Consider the following 27,002-nt stretch of genomic DNA (forward strand, 5'->3'; position numbering starts at 1 on the left):
AAAAACAAAAGCAAACAAACAAAAAAACCCTTATTTTACTACCATCCCTGGATTTCAACACTTCAGCCCATTTTCTCTACCAAGATAATTCAGCTTGAGATAGCTGAATCCCCAAGTTTGATCCCCAGAAAAACTTCAGTCCTTCATTGGCCTTAAGATGTGATGGGCCTGGGCTGCAGCCCTAAGCATAGGCTACTTCACTATTGCTTCAAGTCTTTGTGCTCCAGTCACCTCCTCTGTGAACCTGATCTGTACCAACTTGCTTGCCTCCAAGTCAGGACCTAGGGGCTCTGCAAAGCTCTTAATTGCATGCTTAGGATGGAACGGGAGCAGCCAGGACAGACCAAAGCCCATGCTTTGCTAAATCAGAGCAAATGGGAAGAGCAGCGATATGTTATTTCACCAGCCACTGTGATGCGAGATCACCAGGCCACATCCAGCTCCAAGTGAGCAAAAACCTCCAACTGAGGTCTTTCTCTCCTCTTGGACTCCTTACCAAACCTACTCAGTCTTTTCCTCCTCCCATTCCCAGCCCTCCTGAAGAGCTCTCTTGCTCTCAGGTTATCTCAAGCCCTCTGGCTATTTCTTTGCAAAGCAGGCCTCAATATGAGCACTTTTTCCATTTTCACTACCCTCTTGCTCCAGACATCACCAGATCCACTGGGACAGTGTTTTCCACTAACCTCCAACTCTAAGGCATCCATGGATCTTTGTGTCCAGCAACACTTCTGGTGCAGGCATGACATCAAAACAAGAAGCCCAACGAAGCAGCCAGCCAAACACAAACTCCCCAACCTGCTAAATGACCAGCTGTGCAAGTTGGCCAGGCACAGTGAGATAGCCACCCAGACCTGAACACATGAGAACTAGCTCAAGGCCTCAGGCAACTCTTCTTTTTCTATATGAAGGACAAGACCAAGATAGGAATTGTCTGCAAAAATTCAGAGTCAGTGTTTTCCTGTGACCTCCTCCATGAGTTGCCAGAGCACTCTCTCCATCTGATTGTAGACTCACTGCCTCGCTGTAATAGTTTAAGTACCACCATGTTTGCTTTATTCTTCAGTTCTCTACATTTTCTGTGCTCAAATTCAGCATTCCTCTTTCCCAAAAATCTCCTGGGCCAATTCTATTCCTACTCCTTTTGCCTGAAAGAATTCAAGCTTTAATCAGTGGCTGCTCAATACTCTCCAGTAATGCAATATTTTCTTGTTCCATCCATGATCACAGCAAGATGCAAACACATCTTGCTTCTCTCTCAAAAAGCATCATCTCCTCTCCCTAGAGCAGACCTGACAGATACTTGCTCGTCTTTCTGACAAACCAATTGACAAGGTTGCCTTCTCTTTCTTTAAGATCAGAGCCAATTGCTATGATTATAGTGTCTGCTGTGCTTTGAGAAGCTGCAAGAAAAGAATCAGAGTATCATTTTTATTTTTACTGCCCTCCAAAGCAAGCCCTGCAGTTTCTGCTTGTTGTGCAGACTAAGGATATATTTTGTGCAGAGCTACACAACAGCATGTCTCCAACACACAATGAGGCAGATGCTGCTGTCTTGGGCATCTCTGTTGGGCCCAGCTCAGCACTGTGTCTGCCCCTCAGCTGCCAAATCTCACGGTATTTATTCAACACTGGACCCGTGCAATATAACTACATCTTGCAGAGTCTGAGCTGACCATTTTCCACATGTCAGAACTGCTCTCCACTCCCAGCTGCATAATTACAGCAAACAGAAAGAGTCAAGGTCTGTTCTGCAGCATCTTTTCACCTAGACTGGTTTTTAGAAAGGAGATCCCCATTTCCCAGGCATTCACCTATTTGAGACCTGACTGATGATATGAAGTCAGTCTGAATTTTTTTTTTTTTCCTGTTTAGCTAAGACTTTTGGTCAGCTCACCTCCATCCCCTCTAGGATTCTGGTTTGCTCCCATTAATTCCTCTCCTACAGAAGTTATCCCAGAAATGGTACAAAGAAATATTCTAGCTACATCAGCCCCTGGGATGACATGGGAAGTGTATAGGCAGACAGAAAGTCTGTCTTCAGTATATGGGAATTTTCCCCACAGAGGTTATTAAACAAGAGGAGAGGAATTGCCACTTGCCAGCAGCCCCACACTGCTCATTTAATTGAGCCTCAGGAAGATCTGCACTGGATCAATGCTACTCTCTCTGCTAAGTGCAGGGTCGGCGCTCCCCCGATCAGCCAGTAACAGGGTTTGTCAGAACATTAAATTGGCAAATGCATTTCCAGGTGTCACCAAATCACTGACAATGTTAGTGAGAAAGGCAGAAGAAGGGGGCAGGGAAGGAGAGAGCTGACTCAGCCCACACTTCAGTCAAAGAAATACAGACAGCAATGCATTTTATAGAGCTGGACACAAACAGCTCAAATGCTCCAAAATACAAAAACATTCAAATCACATTTTCGGAAAGTAGCAACTCAGCACTGCAGCTGGTCTCTCCAGAAGTGCACAAGGCCTGCCTGATGCTTTGAATCCTCTTTTCCTAAGCCACAGAGTGCTCCAGGCAAGGCAGAGTGGGGACAGCCTCCAACCCACCTTCCTGCATCAAGCCTCATCCCCAGCCTCCGTGCCAGCAGGCAGCACAGGCAAGCCAAGAGCATCCTTGCTGGGCAGCAGGCATGCCCAGAACAGGCTGAGGACCTTCAAAAAGGCAAGCTTTAAAGTTAAAACACTATTTTAGTGCACTGCTCTTGCAGTGCATTGCAACAGAGCAGCAGCAACAGAGAGGGGTTTCTTGAGCGAAGTCTAAGAGTGATTAAAACAGAATCATTTCCAAAGGGAAAGCTCCATAGTCAGAGCTTAAAAGTGGAGGTGAACAGGCTTGTGCAAGCATCCAAGGCAGCAAGCTCCTCACTACGGCAAAGGCTTTGTAACCCACTAACCTGACATGTAATGGCAGAATAATAATACCTAGCTCTTGTACAGTCCTTCTCATCAGTAGATCTAAGGAAGCCTTTTACATGCTGGTTGTGTCACAGCACTCTCAGCTGCCGGGATTAGGGAAAAAGGGTGTTTTCTGAGACATAGCTGTGGAGCACCAGGTTTTGATCAGCTCTGCCCTGCAGCTGCAAACCTGATTCAAAGGCCATTAAAAGGCAGTGGAGCCATTACAGACTCACAGGGGTTTTGGAGCAGAACACCAAGGATCACTGCAGCTTTTACTACAACTGCCTTGCAAAAATTAAAGCCACGTGATAGTAAACCTTTTACACTTCATTTGCCTTTGGCACCCTCACATATGCAAGATTTTTAAATGATCTGTTGTTGGCCCTTCCCAGAGGCCCATTTGCAACACTTCTTTAGACATCGTATGTCCAGCCACAAGTGGAGCTAGAATGGATTCTGGAGCAGATTGAAAAGACCTGAAAAAAGGCATCCTTGCAAGAGGTCTTTTGGAGGGTCAGGGTTCATCAGTACCTTTTGTAGTGGATCCTTCAAACCTTTAAAATAATCCCATCTGCCATATGCCTTTTCCCTGAACTGACATCAAGAAGGAAGAGCGTAAAAAGCACCATCAGTCCAACCAGGATGTCACATCTCAACATCCATGCAATAACTGTGACCTCAGCAAATAACTCTGAAGTATCATGATGCCCATGAAATGTTTATAAAAAGTAGCCTTGTTAGAATATGACACATCTGTGTAGCTTGCATTCCTGCCAGAGAAAAGCAAGTACTCTCTTCAGATGCAGCAGGTCCTCCATTTACATTTTCCTTTTAATTGCATCTGCAAACCAGTGAAATGAAAACTAATTTTGGGGATGTCATAACCAGACAGGCTGTGAGCAGCATAATAATTTTTAGAGAGCAGGAATATGCATCTATTGAAATGTCTGCTCTTCTGCAAAGAAAATTTGTATAACTAATGCCCTTGAATTAGTGTCTGCCACTTACCAGCAAGGCTGGTAGAAGAGCCTGAACCATCTCCAGTTAGTATCAATATGACTACTAGCAATTCTTGTGGAAAGTGCCACAGAGAACACCCCACACAAGAAGGGTGATGACTGAGCAAGCTGCATTTCCTTGCAGATAAGGAAAAGTATGAACAAAATCCCCCTGCATGTTTTGGTGCTCACCACCTTAGTTAGGATGCAGCCTACAGAGATTCAGTCCTGATGTCAATGGAACAACTGTAGTTTCCACCATCAGAGGATGTGACACAAGTATTTCTGTGTTTTAAACTGAGGCAAAACAAGAAGGGTTGTGTAACCAGCTGGTTAGACCATTCACTGGGAAGCAGAGAGGCAAGGCTCTGCTGCCTGCTCCCAAAAAAATCTCTTTATACATCTTTAATAAGACTTAAATAAACCAGCATCTGAACAGGGACTGCAGTTCAGGTCTTTTGCCTCAGAGGTCTACCTGGAGCACCAGTGCCTTTTTCTAAAGCCAGCTAGCTGCCTTCAGTGCTTTAAAAAAAAAAAAAAAAAAAAAAAAAAAAAAAAAAAAAAAAAAAATTGTTTCCCAGTATCTTCCCAGCCTCTAATCTGGCAGCCCCAGTGCCTAACTCCGACCTGTAGCTTCCAGCCTGGGAGCTGAGCACCTCCAGGTCAGCCACGCTTGCGCTGAGGTGGTCACAGACACAGGTGACCAAAGGAAGACAGGTCTGAGGAACACAAGAGTAGGGCCACAGCTGCTTTTGGAAATGGCTTCGCTCCCCCCATCACACTTTTATCGATTAAAACATCTCACTCATCCAACTTTAAGGCAAAAAGTAAATAGGGCAACGAATTAAGTGCTTTTACTAGTCCAATGCCAGGAATAAATTAACAAACATAGTACTGCAAATGAATAATATACAGCCTTCCTTCTGCACAAAAGGCCATTTTCTGATGAATAAAATAGTAAGCTAAAAATGGCTAATTTTAAAATCAATACAAAATTCACTCCCTGGTACTATTGCATAAGCTGTAACTCCTCTTATGCTGGTCTTTAATATGTTACACAAAAGCAGATGGGAAATTTCACCAAGAAAGTTTTCCCCCTTTTCAAGCTCCAAGCTCAAGTTTAGTTTTGCACATGTTTGGTTTGGGACCTGCTTGTCAAGCAGCTGCCCATCTTGGGCCTGGAGAGTCAGATTTAGTTCTTCTCGTCTCTCTTGTCACCAAGAGTATAGCACTAAATAAAACAAGGCCAGAGACCTTGAGGCCAAGTGGTGCAGATCAGTTGTGCCCCCCTGCACAGCCCTTGCCCTCGGATTCCTCTTGGCCCATCTGTGGCCACAGAGATCCTTCTTCTTTTCCACCTTTTCCTGTAGGATGGCCGACAACACAAGTACCACGCCGCTGAGCAGAGTGTCACTTACAGGGTACGTCACCCGGAGTTGTGCACCCCAAGGGGTGGTAGGAGAGCACCCAGGGGTGCCTGAGGGCAACAAGCCTTCCATGATGGTGTTGCAGTACATGTGCGGTGGAGCCAGACCCCTGGACTCTCACCTGGAATCAGTTCTGGGCCATGGTCACCCTTAAAACAGGACAATACTAGTGTTCCCACCTGTGTGGCTTCTGGTGGGGCAATAATGAAGCGATCAGTCAGGATAAGGATCCTGTGTTTGGGCTTGCTCCCTGCCCTGTAAGGACAGCTGTAAGCTAAAAGTCCCTCACAGGTATAAACACAAGATGCAAAACATCAAGAAAGCCATTTATAACTGTTCTCCCTCCCAAGACATCTTTGCTTTCACCCAGCAGAAATTCATCCCCGCGATTTCCTGGCAGGCGGAAATTTGGTTTGTTTTAGTTTCAGGGAAAATGCACCCAGCCCTCAATTACTTTAATCTGGACAGATCACAGAAATTAATAGACTTCCCTCAGTTCAGAGCAGGGCCCTGCAAGTACTTCTTTACTAAAAGCAGGAATAGTTTGCTATGTTTGAGTTCTTACAGCAACCATTACTGAATGTACGTTTAAGGACAGATATGCAATAACACCATTAAACCATTTACGCTGACCAGGAGGATTTGAGCACTTCCAGCTGTAAGTATAACCCCCCCCACACCCTTATAATATAATAAAGGTTAATGTGATTGTACAGCAAGTATGTCGTTGCACACTGCTGTGAAGAGGGAGTTTGCTTCAGCTCCCTGCTCCGCACAACAACAGGACTAAGGAAGCCACACAGATGCACTTCACCTTGAAGCAAGAGTATTTGCTAGCCATGAACATAAGATAAGGACAATACTACTCTATCAGGCTCTGCTGGCTTCTGCAGGAGAAGAGGGTGCCCAGATTATTTAAAGCAATAAAACCCAGGGTTTTTTTCACTGCTCTTCACTAAGCAGACAGAATTTCTCATCCAGTTAAGATCTTTTAAATGTCTACTGCCTCCCCCCAAACCCCAGCAAGTCAGAGCAGAATTAACAGAAAGGAAAAAGATTCTTCCCAGTCTGAAACAGATACTGAAAGCACACTAACTTGCTTTCCGAGTGGTCCTCACTCACCAGTGCCTGCAGAGGAATTTCATTCAACTAACTTAAACAAGAGCTCCAGCTTTCAAACTACTGAAGTCAGGCAAGATGAGGATCATCCCTCACAGCACAATGGTCTGGGCCACAAACATGCCTTTGCATATGAAATCTGTGGCTACAGACTCCCTGGAAGTGTCCAGTATTTCCTCTTATGACAGTAGTGCCCATGTAATCATTGCTCCTTCTGGCCATATCCCCAGCTGGTAACAAGCAACAGATCACAGTCTTAAAATAGACATGGATGTAGGACACACTCTATTTCCTAAGGCAAACTATGTACAAAAAAAAAAAAAAAAAAAAAAAAGTGGACAGAATAAAAAAAAAAGAAAAATGATATAGTAAAGTGACAGGAAGGAAACACATTAAATGAAGCAGTAGTAGAGAGGATTTAGCACATAGGTACTACACAGCTTCTGCATCAACCAACAGAGCAACACCAATAAAAGGGCACTTACACATTTTCCCATGCAAAGACAGGTAAGGACACGCACATCCCTCCTCCTCCAGGTATATCCTTGGCTCCGGACTCCTAACAAGCTCAGAGGCAGCTGCAGAAAGCATTGCCATTTGGATGCTAACTAGATAAAACTGAGTTAATTAGCAAAAGCTGGTGTTGAAGTCAAAGAAGAGCCCAGAGGACTGCAGAACCACAAATCCTGACACCTGTGCAGACACACAAGTTCTCCTCTCCACCAACCAGCTATAACTTGTCGGTGTATGAGATGCCCCTGCTGCTGCCCAGGAGCCCAGGCAGCTGTGTCCTGACAAGGGCACATTCTCCTTAAAGCAGCGTGAACCCGAACCGCAGTTTCACAAGCACTACCTGTGTAACAGGTACAAACTATGTAATTGCCAGGGCAGCTTTGGGGTCTAATGCCCCCAGGTGTGTGCAGAGAGCCATCGAGCAGACAGCCATGCCACAAGGCAGTTACCATCTCTGGCAAAGTCATGCAAAACAACACGGTTGAAAGTCAGATGTCTGGGAAAAGAATCAGATGCAGCATGTTTTATCCCAGTGAAGTAAATTGCATGCATGATAGGCCATGTCCTATGAGGTATGTTTTATTGAAAAAAACTCTAAGAAATTATATATGTGAATTACTGAGATCCAAGGATGGGTATTTTTGCAGAAATGGCATGTGGAGGCCCCTGCAGAAATGACTAATGGGCTTCACAGGTTGGACACAGCTGCACAGCCCCTTCTATGTAGATTATCTTGAGACAGTTTTATTCAAGTATTATACAGCCAGTCTGCATTAATGCCAGAATGTTAATATCTAGGGAAGCCAGTCTGACTAAATACTGTGCTGCTCTAATGAGCAATTTTTCTGTATTCACCAGCACTAAGGCTCTGTTGTCGAGATGCAGTTCTCCATAATTAGCACCCACTCATCACGCTGCTTTGAGCTGGTGTCTGAAGGCAAAAATAAGAAGGGAAGCCCATAAAGCTGGAAGTGCTCCTTCAGTGATGTTTGTATTAGGCACGGAGATGCTCTTTGGGCTTTTTTAGCACAGACAAGAGGGCAGGGGGGAGGAAGAAGTGAAGGTACCTTCCAAAGGATAAGCAGCACCTCAGCAGGGTACATCCTGGGCTGAAAAATGCCAGCCACCCCATGAAGGATGTATCTATAGATATCTATAATGTCAGGGCACGTCCTCTATTTTCACCCGTTAGTTGAATTTCCCCTTTGAGCCAAGGAATCCAAGTGATTTTCCCTCTGTTTGTGATGACAGTTTTGGTGGGAGATACTAATAAAAAAAGGCACCTCTATATCACATGGTTCACCCACAGATCTTCAAGCATTCAAAGATTTTACAAAGCTCATAGGAAACAGCAGCTTTAAAAGGCTCCAGCTGACCCAGCTGGAGCGGTTGTATCATTGCTCAGACTGGTGTTAACAACCCTGACGGTTCTGAACTCAGGTGCTGAATGGAGCAGATTTCTCATATTCCTCAGGTCTGAGTGATTTTGGAGTAACGCAGAGGCTTATAGAAGTGCTTTGCCTGAGACACACAGCAAGGAAAAGCAGTTCAGACACAGAAGTACCTGAATCTCTTTGGCTGGGAGGAAGAGCCTCTGCAGAAGCTGTTTGAGCTACCGTGGGAGCTCATCTTGCTGACTGTGCACTAGCTTCTCATACCCTCTCTACCGTGTGTTGCTAAATAAAGACAGAGAAAATGAAAGCCAAAAAATATCTCATCAATTCTTCCGATTTTTTTAAAGAAATTTCACTTGAGGTTTTCAGGAGCAGTAGCTACAACATACTAGATCACATTTTGTGGAACACTAAGCACATATCAACAATTTAGATATCTTTTCCCAAAGTTCCTGACTGTAATTAACAACTAAAAAGCTCAAACTGAGAGAAATTATTATGTAGCCAGGCGTGCTAATCCTTAATACCATTGAAGAAGAAGAAAAAAAAAAAAAGGATCTAAGATGTTTTTAGGTTTCCAGATCTCAGCTCTGAAGCTTCAATGCTCTGCAGCTGTTGTGGGGAAATAGTAAGTTTTGTAGTCAGTTATTTCAGGCATCAAACAGACTGCTCCTCTCGGAAAGTGCAGAAGGCAGCATGGCTTTGCCACAGCTTATACCACCCCAGAGCCCTGTCCTCACCACCCACACCCTCTGACCTTACCATAAAACATGCAAATAAGCGCTCTTTGGGGTACATAAGAGAGGAGCATTCGCAGCACATTAACTCCCTCTGCTTTGGCTCAGTACGTGCTGACAAGACTGAGTGAAGGAGATTAGTATATCTGCTAAAGTATTTGGCTGTCAGCACCTCCATCCACAAGCGATGCACTGAAAACATCAGCTCACCAATTTTGGTAGTTTTGGCAATCATCCTATTATAAACCTTCACTCTAACCCACGTTATCTCAGTAATATCCCTGTCTGGTGAACTAACAGCCCAGTGGGGAATCAGACGTTAATGCTGTGCCCAGCTCCAAGCTCACGTTGCTGTAAGTTGTTAGCTTATGGAAACCACGCGTACCTTCTGGCAGCCGATGCAACAGGCACCGAGTCCAGGCGGGGGACGAGGCCAAGGGAAGCAGCGCAGCAGAGGCAGGACACGTCCCCCTGTTACTGCTGGGATCGAGGAGCACATGGGGTGTAGCTGGGTGCATTGCACGACATTTATGTTCACATGGTAGGTTGTTAAACAATGTAGTGATGAGAACATATTTTTCTGTCTCTCTCCATTTCTGCGGTTGTCACCTGTGTGAAATCAATGTCCTTGAGAGGACAATCATATTTGGGCCTGCTCTCCACACTTCTCCTTGCTCATGCCTCTCATTTAGCTGGCATTATGCTGGTACAGTCATGAACATGTATTTTATACACCTCTTCAAGTATTCCATCAGACTATGCACAATGCCATCATTTAACTGGCTTGTTTATAATGCTATCTCTTACTATTTGCTAGACCTTCCACTGTTTTGTGATAACTCCAGACCTTCATGAAGATACGCACCAGTGGGACTAAAGAAGATATGGTTCCCACACAGCTCTCCTAGCAGGACTGACCATAAAATGGTCACTCTGGGTGATGGGACCAGGAATTATCGCCTCTGTTCAACTTTTGGCTCCATCCAGCCAAATGCTAAATGACCACTGTCCTTTTCAGCTGATAGGTTCAATTTGCTTTTGCCTACCTGGAGCATAGACACATTAGGCCTCTTCACCACCGTACATAGCGCTGTCAGAAGAACAATTACATTTTATTCCTTGTATCTACAGCAGCAGCTTAGATCATTCTCCAGCTCAGCGGCTGCAGTACAAGGTATACGGTGATCAGGGACTAGGAGGATGGGATGAAGTTTTCTAAAGACACCTGCAGCAGCTCTTCAATGCACTTCTAAATAGTACAGATATCGTACCATGACTTTGCCTCAGGTCTCTGCTGAAAGAAAATAAGAAGAAGCTCTTTTCTGTTGAACACAGTGGCAGTCTTTACACACTGTGCCTGCTACTGTCCATCAGCTGGGGGACGTGGTGGAAAAGGCACACAGCCCCAACATTTCCCGCCACCTTTGGAGATGGCTGCTCTCGCTAGAATAGCAGTTGTTAGATTCTGCACGCGACCAGGAGAAATTTCATCCAGTCAGGAACGCTTTTCCACAGCAGCCATGTTCCTTGTGAAATGGCCACATGGAGGGGAAGAAGGGAAAACTGAGAATCTGGTCCTGTGAGGACCATCAAAACTGGCAAGGGGCTGTTCAGTTATCACTAGTATTGCAACCAACTCTGGGAGCTTCACGTAAGTTGAGGCCCTGATTTCACTAAGCACCATCCAGACTTTACCATATGATAACGCCTGCTGCACCGAGCTTTCTACCTACCTGGCAAAGCTGGTGGAGCAGGACGAGCTTTCTGTTTTCCCTACTGATACCAATATGAGCTGGCCAGCAAGTTGTTATCTCTCCCTTACCAATTCTGCCACACATATCCTTAGGCCGTCATGACTACATCGCTGTTATGACTCTCACAAACAGCTCCGACAGCCAAGTTTGTACATATGAAGTGTTAGATGAAAAATAATGACATAAACATAGGACTGAAGGGGAAGGAAGAGCAAAAGCATTTACTAAACCACGCATCATTTTCCAGGTCTCACCAAACTTGCTGTGAAACTGCACAGGATGATACTGTGGTCATTGCAGGTGATGTGAACTTCACCACTATCCTCTGCATGATCGGGATTCACGCTTCACTTTTGTCCCAACAGCAGGAGTTCGAGCCCTTCAACTAGATTATTACTTCCTTCAATATAAAAACGTCAGCTGAAGATCTACTCTTTTTTTTTCCAATCACTGAACAAAATAAAATCCTTTTCTTATTCAGCTCCCAAAGGCCAGCAAATACCTGCAACATACCATGTGCAACCAAGAAGCAAGTGGTTGATACAGGCAGTTAGCCGTATGGGGAAAGTGTTCACAGCACAGACCTGCCCAGAGGGGACCTATGGGAATCAGGAGAATAAAAATAAAACTTGTTTTTCGTAAGACAAGTATCTTTCACTCCTCATCACTGTCCTCACCCAGAACGCAATGCCTGTGATGAGGACCAAGGTCTACACGCAAAAACAAAGAACATTCAATGTACTCAGGATTGAACAGAGAGATCTAAAAATAAGTGCACCATCCTGAGAAAAAGACATCTGGATCCTCTGAGGAGAGAGGCAAGAGCAGTGTTTACTGCAAAGCAATAGTGGCGCTTGCAAATGCAAATGTATGTGTGTGAATCTGAAAAAGCAACAGACTGCAGGAGTGCGTGGGATGCGACACAGCATTAGCTATATCTGCTTTTTCTTTTTTTTAAGGATATGGAAAGAAAAAGTGAGTTAGTAATGCCAAAGGAATTTAGCACACTAAACCTTGTCACTATAAGGATTGATTCTGGCTTGGGTGTTAAAAAAAAAGAAAGAAACCAATCAACCACCTAATTCATTTATTCTTCTACTTGCAGTCAATGGCTGTCATTCTCCATCAGGTGTGGCTAGTGTCCTTTGATCACTATGTTGTGGGTTCGGTGAAACTCATCTCCACTAATCTAGACAAGTGACAATTATGATGAGATACTGTAGAGAAAAGTCAGCCTGGAAAGGCTTGCCGTTCTCCTGAAAAGCAAGGTGGGAACTTCAAGGGCTTTTCAGAGGCTCTGTTGTGCTCGATAAAAGGGGAGAGAGAACACAGGAATGGGTGTTGCCGTTGTTGATCCAGGTGACACACAACCGCTTCTCCTTTGTTCTCGGCCACCGGGGACAGCAGTGGGTTTAATGTCTCACATAGTGCCAGGAAGACAAGAAGACAGTGAGAGCTTCCCCTGTGACTGCACAGCATCAGTGTTAGGATGCGTAAGTGCAGTTTTCAAAGTGAGTTCAAAATGTTTTTTGTCAAATGGACAAGCCTGACTTCCAAGCCATAGCTTCTACAGAGAAATACTCTTAAAAAACTAATCTGCCAGTATGGTGTTCAGTTCTTAAGTCTATAGAAACACATGTGCTTGCACACAAGCACTCAGTCCATTAATTGTAGCACTCATACTATTATCACTACTTATTTGAAATGTGTTAAGCTCTGCAAGTCCCAATAGTGACTTACGATCCTATATGCTGAATGTTAGGCAAACAAGAAGATGGTCTGGGCCCAAACAGCTGCAGTCTAAAAAGACACAGGTGGACACAGATGGAGAAATGAGAAATGCAAAGAAGCTGTGTCAGTGTAGCTGGGACCACTTACTGTTTCAGTTGTGTGTCCCTCAGAGGGAGGATCTCTCTTACTGCACATTTAGAGAGTAGCAGTCTCAATAGTGCCTTAATCTTTACTGAAGTTATCAGCTAGTTATGATAATAACAAGCTAGAAATCTTATGAGAGCGCTCACCTGAGATCCACAGTTTTCTGAGGGCTGGACATAAGAATCAAGTACTACCTTGCTGAAAAGATGTTAGCAAGAAATTTTCTTTGAGGGGGACTCATCACCAGGGCCAGAAGAAAAAGCTGGGTTGCTTTTAAGCAGGCACTGAATGGCCACACCTTCCACAAGTGACGTCCTCCCACTGTGTTCAATGGGACCAGCTAAAGGCTGGGAACTTCTAAAAATCTGGGAACTTCACTTGAGTTCCCAAATGGTGTGTGTGTGTGTGTGTGTGTGTGTGTGTGTGTGTGTGTGTGCGTGTGTATTTTAAGATGGATCTCCTTTACTATAATATTGTTAATTCAGAATAAATTTTCCAGGTGTCTGGGCCTTTTTCTTGTCACTCAGCTCTGCTTTCTATAAATATGTTCATTATCTGCATGTTGTCACTGAATACTTTATACTCTCTCACCCACAGAGCTATGGCAAATTGTTAGTCTGGAATATACACACTACTCATTAGCCACTGTGGAACTAAATGATTAACACACACGACGGTGTCTCCCTCCATTGATGATGAGAACAACCAGCAGCAGATTATGAATAATAAATATCCCTATTATCAAAGAATATCCCTGTACTAATGAGGAGAAGCATCACTCTCATATCAGTGCACTGGTGTTTGGATGCAGTCTAACCAAACACTTCATCAGAGCTTGAGCAAACACTTATGAGTGCTGTTTTATCCCACTATACTAATTGATTTATTTTTAAACACAGAAGTTCTCAAAGAAAATGAGCTGCACCCCACGTAACTTCTCACTCTTTTTACTCCGCTGGTCATAATACTTCTACACCTGCTATGGGAAAGGGCAGCAAGTATGAATTATGATCTGTGTGAAAATGTTCTAGAACCATACCAAATTGAGGGAGATATTAATTCAGATATATCAAAGGCTCAGAAGAAATGAAAAGGCTTCTTCTACTTCCCATCCCCCTCAAATATGGACATGCTCAGAAACACTCACTTCCAAGGTAATTACTCGCAGAGTGGGTTTGACCTTGCTGGCGCACTGTGAGATGAAATCTTTAAGCATGAACTCTGCAGGACACCAAATGAGATGATTTAATGTTTTCTTCTGATTTAAGGAGCATTTCCTTCCTCCAGTGATCATCCATCCATAAAACACAGCTGACCTTTAGCTTCCTCTCCCTTTTCTTCTCTCTTTATATTAGTTTCCAATGGCTGGGCTGAGTGGAGAAGGCCAAGGGCTCATGTCTCTGCACCTCCACCTCATCTCTGCTGTATTCTGAGGCCCCATGGTGACACATGGCAATTCCCCATGTTTCTTCAGCCATACCAGCCACCTTAACTCCACAGGAAAGTAACTGCATGTTGGAGTTGTGTAACCTCCCAGACCAAGGAGCAATGCATCCATGAGTTAGATGTCTCTGCAGGAGACCTGCCACAGTATATTGCTTATTGCCTTTTCAGTAATAGATGGATTCAAATCTATTCACTTTGTTGTTAAAAAGGAATACTATTTACTTTATCATAACGTAAGCAGCTGTTAAGACTACTAAATCTAGGATTTCATTGTCCACCTATTAACACAGCACAGAAAGGCTGATATTCTGCAGAAGATCCCTCCTGCTTATGGCTTCAATGCTGGCCCAGGAGTCACAGGTAAATTGAATCCTTTCAGACATTGCCTTTGCATCTCGCTGTCCTGGGGTCCCTGGCTTCGTCCCTGGCTCACAGCAGACGTGGCAGTGAAAGAGCAGTGACAAGTCCTCAAGGACCCCCAAAATGTACACTGGGAAGCTGCAGAGGGCTGATGACGTGTGACTCATTCAGGCTTCACTCACACGGCTTGTGTCAGCAGAACTACACGCTAAAAATGCATCAAAAGTGTCAGGCTATTTTTAATTTTCACCTTGAGCTTGGAGAGCAGTTGCAGATGTTTACGGCATACAGAGCTTGCCCGTGTCGCTTTTGCCCCACAGGAGTGACAGTCCATTCCTGCTCCATATGCTGAGGGCAGAATTTGGATAACACATTGCAGGAAGATGTACTGAGGACACAATACTAATTCCAATAGATGTGAGCACAATACATTCAGCAAAGGAGATACAAGGCTGCTCTCGGCATGGCAGTCAGCCATGTTTTGAAGACAAAAGAAAGGAATATGCCACCCATGTATCCTATTAAACCTCTCTTCACAGGTTTAATCTGGTCCTACAACTCACTTTGGACTGTGATTGCATACAATCTCAGAGTGGAAAAAAAAAAAAAAGGTGTTGGTCTGACCTAATGGGAGATAAATCGTGACTCACCCCCTGAAAACTGTGCTGGAATACTTCCATGCCCAAAAACGACACATGACACAAAGCCCTTAACTACCTACGCATGGGCAATGTAGAGGTATTTTACCCGAAGGAAGAAGTGTCCTGGGTGGACTCCACTGCAGGTCACTAATTTGCTCTGTTTAGGGGTCTCCTACTGTTTGAACTAAACGCGTTACTCCTCTGCCCTAGTGTGTTCAATCGGCATCATAGCCTTGTTATTACTATTACTAGGGCAGCCAAAGTTGTACTGCACTGGCAGTGACACTGGGGAAACCATCTCTTTGGTTTTTCCCATTTACTTGGGTTTTACGCCTCTGTGGAAGCTTTGGACACCCTGTGCACTGACAGCAAGTGTTTATCCACTCCCCCAATTCCCTTCAGACTCAATTTCCACCTGGAAAAGGAGGCTCTGTTCAATATACAGATGAGCTCTGCACTGTGTGCTAGCCCTGCTCCGGCAGCCTCTGTCCCTGGGGATCTTGCCCTAATTTTACCGCAGTTATGGAAAGCCGAATGGTGTTCGGGGTCAGGCAGAAGGGATGGCCAGAGGGATCCAGCTGGATTGCTCTGCCCTAGATGACAAAGAGCTGCTGGGAATAAGGAACCCTGGTTTCTATTCCTGGCTCTAGAAAGCTGAAGAGCTATTGCTGATGAACAGCACAACCAAAGGCAGCGATGTGCAGATGTCAGCTATTCACTTCTCTAGCCAGCTCACACACACAGTTTTATTCTTTATTGCCTTTTAAACAAGGTGGTTTTTTGGATGCACAAACTTAAGACAGGAATTCCTCATTCTCTCTCAGGCATAAATCTTACACTTAAAATAATGAGCTCATTTTAAAAGAACTGCAGTAGGAGGCTTTAAAACGACTCAATTCTGTATTCTGAAAAGAACTCGTGAATCGCTTGTGCCTCAGAGCTATTTATACGCTACCTGCCAGGGAAATTCACAGATGAACGAACTAGCAAGGAACACACCATTCAACAGAGAGTTTCTCAGGATCTGGAGTCAACAAAACCACATAATTACATAAGGGTTCTGATTTGGAGGGCTCTGCTCACTGGAGAGAAACTCTCCAACATCATTTCTCCACGTGTTGCTGACAAGGGGCTCTTCTCTCTGCCAGAGAAAGTCACTACCAAGAAGGTTTGAATTCAAAACACTCCAACAATTTGCTACCGCAGCAGCATTAGCTGCTTTATAACTGTCTGTGTGCAACGGGGAACCTGCATATGCACCTAACGAATTTACAACCTACCTAGCACACAGTTGCCCACTTCCATAGGTGAATGGCAATAAACAGAAGTGAAAATCCAGCATGCTTCCTTGCACACCCATACGAGATGTAGGCACTGCATAGAGAAGCATGGTCTCTCTGTGGGTCGCTTTGCCACCAGATAACTTTCAGAGCTTCTCCATGGGCAGACAACTGACTTTAAACATGCTTGGTGCAGCCTGCAAATGCTAGAGCTGCACAGAGGAAAATCTGGGGAGAGACAGAGAGGCAACACAGAGCACCCAGCCCCGAGATTAACTGCAGACCAGTCTCCTGTATTCAGGTTTAGGCACTTCCACCCATTGGTGTTAACGGGATCAGCATTACTGCAAGGCACGTCTCTAAATCCCTGTTCAGGGCAGCCCTGACAGCTCAGTCTGGGCTCCTAATTAGCAGCTCGGTCTCTGCCCAGCCAGGAAAGGCCGGAGCTCTCCCACACATCAGCATTTGGCACCGGGCAGAGATTAATTTCCTGCTGATGCAGAGGCAGGGAGCAGCCTGGAGCTGGCCATTAGCATGTAACCCAGGTTTCAGTGCAGCACAGCAGGGCGAAGCGCGAGAGGCACGTTGCACCGGGGAAAGGGGACCTCTCCGGGAGAGAGGAACCTCCCACAGCACTGCCGCTGCAAAGGCACCCTCCATCCCATGGCCCCAAATGTGTGCTCCAGATCCGTATTTTTAGGGAAGGGCTGTTGCTCTCCCTCGCTGGGGCTCCCAGTCTCCTTCGAGGTTAAACAGGCTGACTGTGCAGTTCCCGCTGACACTTGCATTTCGTTGCCCACAAGGTTTTATCAAGCCACAGCATGGCTAACCTGTGTGTTTTCCCAAACCAGCATTTATTTGTGCGTGAGCTCTCTGCAACCTACTTAATATGCACAGGGTTCGGGAAATGATGCTTCATAATCTCTCTTCAGGCAGCCACAGAGCTCTCCGGAGGGACCAGGCCTGGAGAGCTGCCGGGGTGGTGGGCACTCATCTACCTCCAAAGAGTAAAAATCTTGCTGTGCACCACATCCACTGCATAAATATTGCAGAAGCTGCAAATGCACAGGTTGTTCCTGCATCTTGCCTGGGCAGAGAAGCCGACGAGGCTGATCCGCTCACACAGGTAAACGGAGACATTGCTTCCCGCGCCTTTGCCCTCGGAGGGTGCTCTCCCCACAGCAGAAGGTGCCCCGTTCGGCACAAACAGCCCAAAAAATGCCTTGCACTCCAGCCCACCCTCCAGCTCTGGACATCCTAGGAAACTCCCCATCCTCCCAGACCTGTGTGGGGGGATTGCAGCTCCCAAGCCCTCGCCTCCATCCCCAGGAGAGCGGCTGAGAGCGTTCACCCCCAGGAAGGTGGACAAAGTCCCCAAAGGAAGGTACTGTCCCACATCTCGGGCATTTCTGCAAACCCCCAGCCTGCAGGGAGAGTCAGCAGTTGCGGATCTTTGGCTGCAAAGACACAGAGTGCACCAAAGTGGATGTCGGAGGAGAGAAATGCTGGGCAGGAAAGCAAGTCCCTGTCTTGCAGCCCCCTGCACAAGACGAGACTTGCACCGCAGTAGTGACTGCAGTCGAAACGTGCAATAAGGGCAAAAGCGTGGCAAAAGTATTAAGACCCTTCCTGTATACACCCCTTTACACTGAGTGGCAGGAAACCAGCCCAACAGGCAACAAAACATGGTAGATCTATCTTCCCTTTGTAAAGGAATCCCAAAAGTTTCCTCAAGAACAGCTTCCAATTAACCTGGATGCAAAGCACCCAGAGAACAGGTACTGATAGCCAACGCTGAGGGCTGAGGGACATGGCCAGAGCCTGCGCCTGCACCAGGCCCTGCAAGGGGACCAGAATCCCTTTGCACAGAGGCCAAAACTTTTTTTTTTCTTCCAAATATGAAAAAGTTGCAATGTGATGACATGGAAATTGTTCTGGGAAGACTTTCGCCCTTCCCACCAGGGGTTTCTAACCGCTCTTCCTCTTCCCTGCCCTGTACTGTGTCTGTTCATGCTTTCAGTGGCACTAGATCAAAAATTTTCCATCTTCTGAGCAACAAATACCTGGAGATTTGGACTTCTGGGAGCAAAAACAACAACAAAAAAAAACAAACAAAAAAAACATTGTGGAAAACGTCAGCACAAAGTTATGGCAAACACAGGGTGTTTTCAAACACATCCAGGAGCTTTCTCCATCACGAAGAGGGGAGACTTTCTCTTGCTGTGTTTGCAGGAATGTGCAGACACAGCAGCAATTGCCAGGAGTGGGACACTAGGAGACACTGCCATATGCAAGCTGGGGTGCTCCTCAACTTCATACAACAGCAGGGGCAGGGGAGAGGGACAGGAAAACTGTCCCATTTGTTCTTCCCTGGGTGGGCAGCTCTCTCTGCCTGCTGAAATGGGCTGTCTTCCCCATCTTCAGCATCCCAGCGTGTGCTCAGCTCACACAGCTCCCTATCTGCTGGAGGAGGAAACTTTTCCTGGATTTCCAAATACAAAAATAGCAGCCAATTCTTCTTTTAAATAGACTTAAGAAAGCAGTGGGAATATTTCTGAAACTTGCCATCAGGCTCAAGGGCCCATTTATTTTTACCCATTCATCTTAGAGATCCACTATTCCTTGAGCCCCGGGTGCCTGCATGGATGATCCAGGAGGCCATATGAACCGTCTTCATGGTTGCACAGAAATTCTGATGTCCTGCTCAACAGCAAGTGCTTTCAGCTGAAGCCGCTGCTGATAAGGAAAACAGCTCTGTATGGGACGTGTCTAGCTTTTTTTTAATCATTCAATAGACACAGCATTAAATATGAAGTATACAGCAATGTCCCCAAGTTCCCAGATGTCCTGCCTGGGAGTTACCAGTTTATAACAGCTGAAAATCAGACTTGTGAATGGTGGTCACCCCTCCATTCCCAGCACCCACATCCTCCTCAGCAGTTCCCACCACTTGCTGTAGCACTGGCAGGCGGCTAGTCCAGATTTGGCTAGAGTGTCTTCTTGTCCATGGTTTCCTTGGCCCATCTGCTCACCAAGAGAAGCTCCCTTTTCCACAGCCCTGCCTGGTACAGCAGATTATGAGGTTCTTTGCGCTTCTCCCTGAGAGACAGATGGAAAAGAGCAAATGGGGAGGCATCACAGACACGTTGTGGTGTCAAAGGGGCTGTGTCTGAAGGCAGGTGGCTGTCTGACACTGGGGTGCAGCAAACCAGTGGGAACCAACTGGGGACCCTGTGACCCCTCACTTCCTAAGTCAGGAGTGACAGGAGCACATTAAGGGATCTCTGGCTGATGCTCAGGAGAGAAGCAGGGGAAAAGACAAGCCTGACAAAGTGACAGTCTCCAGCAGAAGCAAATTGCAAGGTTGCTTGCAACTAGGACAAGCTCGGATGCTAAAGATGACCTGCAAACATCACATCTCCTTGGAAATGGCCTGGAAACAAAACCACGTATTAACTCCTACAGTAATAGAGCACAGTGCCAGGGTTTATTTTCCTACTAAAACATAAATAAAGAACATCCTGACCTTAAGCACAGCATTTAAAAGAGATGGTGAACATTCTCTCGCAATGCACCCAGCTAATTTTACAGTTGGGAGAAATGTATTCCTGCTCCCAGCTAGTGATGAGCTGAGGCAGAGCAGTTGATGGCCTTCAGATTTTATCCTGGCTAGTATAATCACTGTTTCATAACTAAGGGATATACAGGACAAATTTCTCAATTTGCCGATTAGAGAAAGGTCAACCCCAGCTTAATCTGCTGCTGCTACAGGTCAGGAGGCAGAGTGTCTCAGAAACAGTTTGACATTAAAAGTATTTAGCATATTGTGTATGCAGATTTCCATGCCTGCAGGCCAAAGAAAACACAAAAGGGGGGACCAAAAGCATTCCAAGCAACTGCCAAATATCTTCTTGGAGAAATCAAGAGAGGAATGTAGCAGGGAAAAGTCAACAGTGTGCTAAACATGAGGGATTAGATCTACCCTTCCCAAGCACAGGCTGGGGTCAGAGAAGGCGTTAGGTGGCTTTTGGGTGCAAAGCCCATCGCTGGATGGACCATGGTCTGCCTGACCTTGAAGGAAAGATGGAGCTCTGCTGACTTACGGCGGACGAGGGTCTGGGTCTCCCGCACCGCTCATCACCCTCAGTACTTACGGCAAGGCACTATGCAGGCAGGGGTGGCAGAAATGTTATGAAGAGATCAATTTCTATTTTTTTTCCCCTAAAAGAATTCCAGATGAGATTTTTAAAGGAAAAAAACAGGAGATGCAGCCCTGTGCATAAAGAGGCCGTAAATATCTGTGGTAAATCTTTCCACTTTATTTAAACCTCCCTTCAAAACATATTTGGGAGCTTAACAATAGGCTTGATGTTTTGCTCAGGATTCAAATACATGTTTTCTTCCATTCTGCCCAATAAAGAGCTCCCAGACTTTCTGCCATTAGAAAACACTCTGTTTTGTGCAGATAAATGGCACAGCAGGTTATGTTTGTGTCAGACTATATTAGTTTACTTAGGAAATTAAGGCTCACGAGTACAGCTTGACTTCTGGAAAACTGCATTCATGAATGAAATGTTATGAGGTTGCATATCTCTCAGCTTCTCTAAACCAACAGCAAAGCACATTCTGGGTTGCTGGCATACCTTCCTCGCCCATCCTATAAACCCCTGGTGTGCCACCATCCTGTCCTCCACTTGCTCTACAGCCTCCCCCCAGACCTTCATGCCAGGACCTCCTAATGACTCCTCCTCCTCCATCATCAAACCTCGAGGCTCTGTGTCCTTCACCCCATATATCAGTGTGACACGATCCAGGAGGGACAGACAGTTGGACGGATGGATGGCTCAGCCATAGCGTGCTGTCTGCTGGTGCCTGGCACTGAACGCCCCTGTATTTCAGTAATGTCTCTTTTTCCATTTTCTCCTTTCTCTTTGTATCTGGACATGCTGCTTATTCACCGCTCTACCTGCTCTCTCTCCACATCACCTGCACCATGCGTATCCCCACTGTGGCATTTCTACTGGGGCCAGGCTCCCCGGGAATACCAACCCCACATCACTCATTGTGCCTGCTCCTCATATGACATTATTTGCCAGAGGGAGTTTATCCCGAGCTAGTCAAGGCTGGAGGACTGCAAGGTTGGTAGATCACAGTCTGCATCACGCCATATCACACAGCACCTTTGGGGTCCAGCATCCCCACTCAGCTCCCTTCATGCAAGCAGCTGCTAACCCAGATAAATAAAGGTGCTTTTATTTTTCTTTCCTGGCATGCTAAAATGTCGGAATGATCCCATGCCACAGTGCACAGAACAGAAGGTGAGGCGCATATTGCTCCTAGAAATTAAACTGGAAAATGAACCAACCTGCTCACAGCAGGGGAGACATGACAGCTCTGAGGACTTGCTCTCCCTGCTTTCATCTTGGTGAAAACCAGCTGGTGTGAATGAGTACTGCCACTGTGCAACTGTAATAACACTCAGAGAATGCAGACATATGTGGCCAAACACCTTTTCCTCCGGAGAAATCAAGGTTTCTCAGGTGTTAGTTAACTGAGTTTTCAATCCGTGAGCTGATGGCACAGCACATAATAAAACATCAGTGCTCTTTTGTCACTACCTCTTGCTTATTCCATTATCACCACCTATTCCTGCAAAATGCTGCCAGCAAAAGAGTGCCGGCCCCAAGAGGTGGCCACGTTAGTCATCTTGGAGGATGGGGAGAAGAGGGAGAGAGACAGGAAAAATCTTTATTTAAAGACATGCCAATAGGTCCAGATTCTCCTAAATATGTTGGCATGTGGGGCAGTGGGTGGCTGTCCCCACTTCAGTCACCCAGTTAAATGTGCTCACACAAACCCTGGGGAAAACATCCTCTCATCACCGCACTGACACCTTTTTCCTTAGGTGTAACCCAGCTTTTCAGTCCCATAAAGGACAAGAAAAAACTCTCCTTGTGCCAGCTTTGTCCTCCTTGAAACCAGCGTGAGCTTCACCAGTGCAGACCTCTGCTGTGCCCCATTAACACCTGCAGCTTCTAACATGGAAGCTACTACAGAAGCTGGTCACTGGTGGCAACAACCAGGGCAAATCCCTGGTGCATGCCAAGGTTTTAGGCAGGCAAAGGCAAAATCGAGCCCTTGCTGTCACGTGTTCAGTGGGGCTGGACCGATGACACTTTGAGGGCTGTGGTCTCTCTCTGTTTGGTGAGCAGCTTCCTGAGAGTCTGGGATCAGGGAGCACAGGGAGGAATATGGGACCTCCCGGCTTCACTGCCAGAATGAGAGGTGAGTGAAATTTTGGGCTGCATTGCTCATTTGTCAAAAAGCTCAGGCTTGATCTATCCAAACGTTTGGAAGCTTCTGCCATAGTTGGCAAATTATTTTAGCTAAGAGGAAAGGTTTTGTTGAACAGGTCTGCCTTTGCTGTTCTGTGGTTGTGGCAAATGGCACAGCACTTTGTTTGTGTTCACACAGTGTTGTTTGCCAAACCTGACTTTTCATTAAAATAGTAAAGGATTTCCAAACTAAAGTAAAAGGGAAATGGTGTGTGGAACTGGGAGGGGGGAATAATAAACCCCTGGGACTTACACAAAGGAACTTTTTTTCCTTTGTTTTCCTGAGGAAACTGAAAATGCTTTGTCTCAGGTTGATATTCAAGAATAGTATTTTCATTATTTTCATTAATAATGAAACAACATAATAGTATTTTCATTAATTCAGTCCATGAACCAGAAAGAGACAAGGGATCTACTCAGCAGAGCAACAAGACACTCAGCTTTGCTTGAGAAGCAACCAAGTCCTTGGTTGGGGCAGAAACGCCTGGAGGACCAGCAGCCAGCTTTTAAACTGGCATAATTACCTTTAGATTTATAACAGAAAAACAGGTAGAAGCAGTCCAGAAGAGTGGGTAGAAGCACAGCAGAGAAAAGACAGTATAGCAGAGTTTTAGAAGTCACAGAATCATTCAGGCTGGACGGCACCTCTGGAGGTCTCCAGCTCTACTCCTGCTCAAAACAGGTTACTCCAAAGTTAGCTCAGAGCCATGTCCAGGCAAGCTTTGCATATCCCTGAGGACGGCAGTTCCCCAGACTCCCTGGGTAGTGCTGGACCACTCTCTTGTATTTTTTTTTCCTTCTATTTACTCAGATAGATATAATCGTTGCAATTTGTGACTGGTGCCTCCTGTCCTCCAGCTGTGCCCATCCAATGGGGCCAGTGTTCCCCTGTTCCGTCAGCACCTGCTGGGCAGCAGCTGCCCCCTTGTCCTTCTCCTCTCCCAGCCGAAAAACCCCAGTGCCCTCAGCAGCCCCTCATGCCCTGGGGCCCCCACACCTCCCACCTTGGTTTATCCAGTTTGGCACTCTCTCTTACGCCGCTTCAGGGCCCCAAGCAGGACACAGCACACCAGACACATCTTGCTAAAGCGAGGTCCAGTTGGGAGGAGGAACATAGAACATGAGCTGCATGGACCATGGAGCATGAGCATGGGCTGGAGCATGAGCCGATTACGAACTGGAGAGACGTGGGAGGCCACAGGTAACAAATGGCAGAAGCAGTTCTCCATATTCCTCAGAAATCATGGGTTTGCCCCAGGGGATAATATTTTTGACTGTAAGTCCCACACATATCCAAGCATTTACACTTCCAGTTGGATGGATGTGCTCCTCAGTCTTGCAGGCAATGAGACAAAAAACACCCCCTGCTCAACGCAGATTCAATGACATGTCTTACAAGCATCCTAAAAAGTCTAAAAGCATTGAGTTGTGAAAGAAAATCCAAACATTAGGTAAAAAATACACTCATGGATAATTGCTGCTTTACAAGGTTATACCAAATGGATGTGTTCCCTTATGAATGTGGGAAACAATGTTACCTCAAAGGCCTATAACAAAAATGTAGGGAGCTATTAAAAAAATGGATTTTCTCTTGGGCTTATCATAGTGGTTGATGGGGGAAAGTAAATGTTTGCAACTGCAAACATATAATAATAAAATATTTCATACAGGCCAACTTTTATACCCTTTTTCTCTTCTTTGCCCCCTTATTTTCCTCTGAGCTTTCCCCTACTCTGCAATATCAGACAGGGATCCAAAACTGAGTAGCAAAGCTTTCACTGCATCATCAGGAACAAGCAGAAACCAAGAAGGCTGATGGCAGTCAATGTCACCCTGATACCAGCTCAGCCAGATTTTGCTGCGGTGGGAACATAAAGTAAAATTTTCTAATCATGGGTGCCTGGAGAGTTTGCCCCGCTAAACGAAACCCCATCTGTAAGAGATGTGTAGCATTCTCAGCTTCCAGCAACTGAAAAAGAATTTAGGCGTTCCCAGCCCTTCAAAATATCAGGCCACTTTGGTTGAGTCAGCAAAGCACAGAAAATCGAGCTTATTTTAAGCATGCACAGAGTGCTATTTGAGACCTTATTTTCCTACTTGCATACAGACTGAGATCCGTAAATATTGACAAACATGAAAATCATATTTCATATTTTATGAAAAAAATACTAGTCTTACCAAATGGAAATAGCCATCTGGCACTGCTCCTTCCAGCTGTTTTTCTAAACATTCTCCATTATTTATTCCCAAATGTATCTTCTCTGCACATTCAAAGGACTGCCATGATACCGTCCTATGTATCAATGCCCAGCTTCAGATTTCTAAGCCTGTTACTTCTTTACCTTTCTTCTTCCTTGATCTATAATTCCTTTGGTCAGTAAGTGGAATCCATTCAACAAAAAGGATTGTATTTTTGCGAAGAATTTGCCTTTTATTGTGTTTGTGGTTCGAGGAGCTGTGGCTGGCTTGGCAGCTTAGTTTGAAAGGACAGTTTGTTAATAATTTAAGCCAGTCAGTGAAACACAGAGATAAAGGACTTCTGGAAATATCCATGTCACCAAGATGAGTTTGCAACAATTCACTTGAGCTGGAAGACAATCACCAATGTTGGGTGGAATATCTGCTGGGATAGAAAATAAGCGCGCTTACCTATGGAGCTGTTATCCAAACAGATGAAGGAGATAAACCCTAGCCTTTGTACCAGATGAAAAAATATCTGTAACCTCGGGGATCAAGTAGATCAGATAACCTGGACCGTTGCAGCTGTACTAACCTTCATGATGTGAAAAGCGTCACTCATTCTTCAATCCCGGAAGCTCACTCTGTACTATCTCACATCAGCAGCAGCCTGGGCTGCCAAGCAAAAGGAAGATCACACGTCTTGCTTTATATTCACAAAACAGAGTTTTAAATTCAATTACAATGTACTTCAGAGAAAGCCTCTTCTGAACTCTGCCGTAGCTGAAAACTTTAATGAAATCTTGAGGAAAGACAGAGTCTTTCTTTCCCAAACTTCATAAATAAAGTTTTGTGGAAAAAGTGTTGCAACATGTAGTGTACCACGAATGGTAAAACTATCAGTGTCCCCATGCTCTAATCTTCTGCAGACCTTGTTATTCCCCATCACTGCATTATTAAAGAAGAGATCCAGAAAATGGAAAAAGACACAGCATTGGACCGGCTGTATCAGAACTGGACACCTGCTTTTGTTTGGAGATGACAACTATAGTACTCCAAAGCCCGGGAGAAACCTAAGCATACAAGAATTGCACAAAAAAACAAATCTGAAACTTATAACAGACATGAGAAAGCAATCAACCTTTCCTGAAGCTGATTCTGACTTCAGCTAATAAAACTTGAGACTTAAAAAACTTAAAACTTAAAAGTTAGCTAATAAAACGGACGTGTACAATGCTGCCACCCGAATGTATCTTAGAGGTGAATCTTAGCATTAATTTCTAAATTTTGGTACAGAGGGGATGATAGGAACATTTTTCTGTGGATATTACGCATCTTTAAATGATTCTATATCAGCCAAACTCATACCTCACTTTTCATCAGCGCTTGAGAAATGGTTTTCCTGGAAGATATGCTTGCCAACTTGTGTGCCTCAGCATCAAGACAAAATAAGCACCGAAACTGGCACAAACTAGTATTTATAAAAGATGTGTTTGCTCATTCATCCAATCAAAGATCCTCGTTAAATAATCATGTGACTCTCATAAGAGGCTGCAATTAGAGCAGTACAACTCACATTTCAAATATTCATGATCATTCCACCAAGCCCAAATATAAAGAGAATCATTTCCAAATTTGGTAAACAAGCTGGTCTGAGGAAATGCTATTTTATTAACACCACTGGGAAGAGATGCCACATTTCTCAAAACTACTTTCATTGGTTATTTCCTCGTCCTCAGAAGAAGCTGGAAAATTTTCATCGAAAGAGTTGGCTGGAAAAAGTCATTTCCGTAAAACTGGACCTTTTTTTTTTTTTTTTTTTTTTTTTTGGTAAATTGGAGCTATTTCAAAGCATATGTATTTCTATTTTGGAAAATGTTGAAACCAAATGTCAAATATTCAGTATTTCAATTCAGGGATTGGGGAGGGGGGAGGTGATTGGGTTTGGGGGGGGTTTATGTCATTCCTATTCCTTTCCCCCTTTCATCTGAGATCCGTAGTGTCTCCAGAGCCTAGCAGGACAGGACTGCCCCCAGCGC

At 45.1% G+C, this 27,002-nt stretch overlaps 1 protein-coding gene and 1 long non-coding RNA gene across 3 annotated transcripts in view; both read right to left on the reverse strand.

Annotated features, from left to right (window-relative positions):
- RTN1 (reticulon 1) overlaps positions 1-27,002 on the reverse strand; it is a 121,845-nt gene that overhangs the window by 80,667 nt on the left and 14,176 nt on the right. The window lies entirely within an intron of this gene.
- Positions 19,401-26,539, reverse strand: LOC135328435 (uncharacterized). 2 transcript variants are annotated; one of them, XR_010389281.1, is made up of 3 exons: positions 26,332-26,539; positions 25,559-25,638; positions 19,401-19,549 (listed from the first exon to the last, which is right to left on the reverse strand). It is a non-coding gene; the product is annotated as an uncharacterized LOC135328435 (long non-coding RNA). The 2 variants fall into 2 exon arrangements; XR_010389282.1 differs by lacking the exon at positions 19,401-19,549 and adding an exon at positions 25,004-25,405.

The sequence above is a fragment of the Dromaius novaehollandiae genome, chromosome 5 (assembly GCF_036370855.1).
Source record: "Dromaius novaehollandiae isolate bDroNov1 chromosome 5, bDroNov1.hap1, whole genome shotgun sequence".
Classification (NCBI taxonomy): domain Eukaryota; kingdom Metazoa; phylum Chordata; class Aves; order Casuariiformes; family Dromaiidae; genus Dromaius; species Dromaius novaehollandiae.